Source organism: Apium graveolens, chromosome 9 (genome assembly GCF_009905375.1).
Source record: "Apium graveolens cultivar Ventura chromosome 9, ASM990537v1, whole genome shotgun sequence".
Lineage (NCBI taxonomy): Eukaryota > Viridiplantae > Streptophyta > Magnoliopsida > Apiales > Apiaceae > Apium > Apium graveolens.
The window spans coordinates 67,318,560-67,324,050 of record NC_133655.1 but is presented as its reverse complement, the minus strand read 5'-3'; positions in this window follow the sequence as shown (position 1 = coordinate 67,324,050).

The window sequence follows — 5,491 nt, the reverse complement described above, 5'->3', positions numbered from 1 at the left end:
TTCGTAGTTCAGTATGTTTACCTTAAGAAGCTTTACGTTAATGGAAAGATGGAGGTCTTTAATGGCGATCCAAAAATGATGAACGGAGATCCTTAGCAGCTGCTCCTCAAGTGTGAAGCACTCCACCGGTATCCACCAAGAAAATGATGTAATAAAGGAGGAGGAGATGGAGAGAATTAGGGTTTTGTAAATCTTTTTTGGTTGAGGCAAAAATAGGGTCTATAATAGTATATTTATAGGCAAAATTTTCAGCTGAAAATTTTCCCATAAAATATTATTATTATTAACCCTTTATTATTCTCACTAATAATTAAAACACCTTTTAATTATTAATCCTTTTTCTAAACACTTTAGAAATAATTCTCTCATTTGATTTAATTTCCAAAAATTAAATTCTTAATTAATAATATTAAGAACTTTTTCTTAATTAATTTATAATCAATTAAATCTCATTTAATCAATTATTAAATTTGCCAATTAATTATTTATTTCATAAATAAATAATTATCAGCCATTATTAATTAATTTCTCCACCATTAAATCATTCTCTTTTATGGTGTGACCCTGTAGGTTCAATATTAAGCCGGTAGTAGAAATAAATAATAATAAAACTATTTTATCATTATTTATATAAATTCTCTAATTCATTAAATATGATTAATTAATTAATCATATTTATTCTACATCATGAGGGATACTTCTCAGCATATCGCGACCATCCGGATAATACGAATTCACTGCTTAGAATACCAAGAACCTATTCACTGAGTAGTTACCGTACAATTAATTCCTTCTACCCTGCAATGTCACGATTAAATACAAGGCATGGAACTTGTGTCAAGCCTATCTTATTTAATCACTTGCTTTCCCATTCACTATGCTTAGTTCTATTTAATGTAAATTAGAAACTCCTTTCTAATTTCATTCACTCTGGCCAGAGATTCCTGAACTAACATAAGTGGATCAGTATTGAACATTCTCTTCCTACGCTGGAAGGGGTAGATCCTTTATTGATCATACACTATCTTCGTGTACAAATTCCTATACCCAGTAGAGCCCTTATAATTGTCCCTTGAGACTAAGAACTAAACCAAAGCATAGTTCAGTGTACACAAGATGACTATGATGACCTCAAGTCTAAGGATACTTGTACAACTATCACTATATGAACAACTGCTGACACGTGAGTGAACTCCATCAGTTGTTCAGCTGTGTGAGTCATGTTCAGTGAACTTATTCTATAATAAGCACCTACATACTAGCTATAGTGTCACCACACAAATGTCTATGAGAACAGACATCCTTCATAATGAAGCAAGCATAGTATGTACCGACCTTTGCGGATTATTAATTACCAGTTAGTAATTCTACGACCAGGAACTATTTAAGTTTAGAGTTATCATCTTTTAGGTCTCATTATTATGATATCATCACAATCCATAAAAAGCTTTACTCTAAACTGTGGTATATCTTATTTAAACATTTCAATAGATAGAGCCCGTAATAAAAACAAAACAAGTCTTTTATTAATATCAATGAAATCAAAACAGATTACATAAAAGTTATTCCTAAATCCTCATACATGATTGGACTTAGGACATATCTCTTTCAATCTCCCACTTGGACTAAAGCCAATCACTCTGGTATCTAATACCCATCTTGTCTTTATGATAATCAAAGTGACTCTGAGAAAGTGGCTTTGTGAGGGGTCTGCTACGTTGTTATGTGTGTCAACTCTCTCGACGTTGATATCTCCTCTATTTTCAACTCAGATTCACCACCAAAAACAAGAAAAATGTCCTGAGTCCTTCGCAAGTACTTAAGGATGTTTTTCACTGCTTTCTAGTGGTCTTCACCTGGATTGGACTGATGTGGCGCCCTCCAAACCCGGGTCAGAAGTTTGGGGTCCACACACACACCTTAATTATAACCTGCTTATAATAATAATAAAGATAATAATAATATATGCAATGACCCTACTTACCAATCACCACGGACCGCAACAGGTTAAAGTATGCACACAAGCCAAACACACTAATATATTACAAACCGTTCAAATCCCAACTATTTCAAATTCAAACTGAGTATTAAACATTATTACAAACTTTTACAAACTTAAATTATTCCAAAAGAAACCTACTAGCTCAGCTTTCTCAATCTAAACCCCTAGCTCTCGCGCTGGACTGGGGATCCTCTTTACCAACTGGTTCATTTTTAACTGGAAAGAATATAAACAACATCGCACAAATGAGCTAACTAGCTCAGCAAGTCACAATGATAAAACTGAGAATAATGATCATCAGGTGAATATATTTATGATATCAAGTGAACAATGGATTATGATTTAGAATTGGATATTATACTTTTAATTTAAAAACCAAGGTTAGGCTGCTGATCAGTCACGCACTAACCTCGAGCAAGGCACACAGCATTGCTCTAACTACTGGATCCAAGGCACACATTGGCCTAACTTGACCATTATATGGTCTGACCATGAATCTGGTCCACAATTTTATAAAAACAATCCAATTCTAACATAATAACAGAATATGCAATAATAAACAATAACCAAAATCATTAACAATAATAAATGTTTAACAATGAAAGGGTTTCAATCCTTGTAAGGATCAATAAGGCAATTTAAAAGCTTGGATGCTGGGTAATGAAAGAATTGGATAACAAAGGAATCAACGTTTCAAGGTTTCAAGGATTCGGTCTTTCAAAGTATAAGATACCATGGGTTGAGTATATAATAGTTCATTTCAGTGTTTGGTATTTAGTTTGTATGTATTTGTAGAGTAGTATCGTGGATTTGTGATTCTTGTTTGGGTATACAATAATCAATGGATTAGAAAGAATATGATTCATGGCTCAAGGACAATAACTGAAATCAGGATTTAGGTTTCTGTGCTTCAAAGCACTTGTAATATCACAGGATTATCAAGTACTACAATATCTCGAGAAAGTTCAGAACACTTGCCTGGTATTAGCTTACTACACTGCACTCGCTTCCAATCACAACTGTTTTACTCCTCAACTACCTGTTTCCCTTTCCCACGTCTTGCCTCTTCTGCTCACATATCATAAGCATCTATCAATAATTTACTCATGGAATTCTATTCAACACATACTTCTATCTACCCTTCGTTTTACCCAAATCCGATTAACGGATTGAAAGTTATGCAATAATCAAGTAAACACCGAATATATAGACCGATAGTCAATTAACAAGTCACATGTAGCACATAATACATCACGTAATCAATGATATATTATTTATAAAGAAGTCTCGGGTCATAAATAGGCTTTCTGGTATTTAAAATGATTTTTAAAACATTTTTCAGAATTAAAACGGGTCGTTGGATCAATTTCGGGTTAATAAACAGGGTTCGGTTGGCCCATTCTGGCTCCGAAATAATTTTAGAATAATTATCGAGCCTTGGAAATAATTTAGAATAATATTTTAAAGCTCGAAACTATTTTTCAGAATTTTTAAATTATTTTTAAATAATTAAATCTAATTAAATAACTGATTAAAATTAATTAATAATTAATTAAATCAATTAATCAATTAATTTTCGAATTAATTGACCAATTAATCAATTATAAATTAACTGAAATTAATTAACTAATTAATTTAGATTTATTTGTGAATTAAAAATAATTTTTAGAATTAAAATAATAATTTTTTAGAATTTTCAGAAATTAAAAATGAATTTTTATAATAAAAATAAATAGGAAATATGATTTTTAAACATTTTATAAACAGGAATCCTAAATTTGCAAAGTCTGGAAACTTCAGGGACCTAACTGCATCGTTTTCAAAAGTTGGGGTACTAAACTGTAATTTTCCAGCTCTTCGCCGGAAAACAGTCGGGTTCGCCGGAGAACACGTTCCCGGCGTCCTCACCCCACCAACACCTCCAGATCACATCTACACAACATCAGGAACACAACCATGCAATCAATTCATCCTAACAATCCCTGAGTTGGCCGGAATTTGGCCGTGAAGTTTTCCAGTTTCCGGCGAACATCGGAAAACTTCAAAACACAACTCCCTTCTCTACAGACCTCGTTGGTTCATGAAACTTATACGACTAGATTGCAAATTTCACAGAGAACACAACCCACTATAACACAACATCAATCTATCACAGAATAAGAAACCCCCAAATTTCAATTAAGAACATTCATACGGGTTATAAACCCTAATTTTGAAATTCGAAAATCAAACTCAAATTTGAACATGTTATTGAACTCCAAATCAGACGTATGACATATGAAAATCATCAGGAAAACAAGTTCTACAACATGCAATCATCAAATCATACAAACAATCATCCAAACAAAAATTCATATTTTTAATAAAATAATTTCGAAAATAAATAAATTTTTAGAAAAATAACCTTGATTTCTGCAGTGAAACAAAGCTCAGAATCTGATAGAACACTTCAAATTCTTCGTTTTGGTTACTCAAGCTTTGAAAACAGAGATCGGTAACGCCTTCGTTTTGCTATTTGATTCTTAGAACAGTTTTAAGAAATTAGGGCTTTTCTCTGAAAATTATATAATTAACTATCTGCAAATGATTTTGATACGAAATAAAATACGGTAAAAGGCTATTTATAATTATGGAAAATTTGTATCCCGTTGGATCATTCCGGATATAAAACGGTACGTTTATTTGTAAAAACTGATCCAAACGGTATCGGTTTTCGGGATAATTATCCAAATCTGTACAATTTGTACTGCGGTCTTGGTCTCAGCGCCTGGTTACACGTATTACGAAGTGATAATTGGGACAGTTTAATAAAAAGCTCCCGTTTATCGAAAATACGGGTTTTATTGATTTACCGAAATGAATATTGTATCGAAAATGTTGCGCCGGGACCCGCGCAGGACAAACCGTAAGCCGGATCGAAAAAGTCGAAACATGGAATATGCTCGGAATATTACAATTGGGTTAGAAAGGAGTTCTCGAAAGAGTTTCGGGTTCCAAAAACGTAACAACGGTTGACGTCGGTTGGTTCCCGTTTTTATAAAATAGATTATAATTACCCGGAAAAAGATTTTAGAAATTTCATATGATTCTTATAAATCCATAAACCAACATAAAAATAATTAGGAAGATATGACAATTATCTATATTTTATTTTGGACATATAAAAATTAAAATACTCAATTAATATTATTTTTGAATATTCAAGTATAGATAACACTTAACAATTAGCTCACATAATAGATACTGAACACACATAATAATTATATAATAGCAAAAATAATTACACGATATATCCCGGATATTACAACTGATATCTGCTCGTCACACTAATTGAATAAGCAACATCAGGCCTTCTACACAACATCGCGTACATGATAGATCCTATTGCTGAAGCATAAGGAATCTTACTCATACGCTCTCTTTCCTCAGGTGTCTTAGGAGACATTTTTTCGGAAAGGGACACTCCATGGCTCATCAGTATGAGACCTT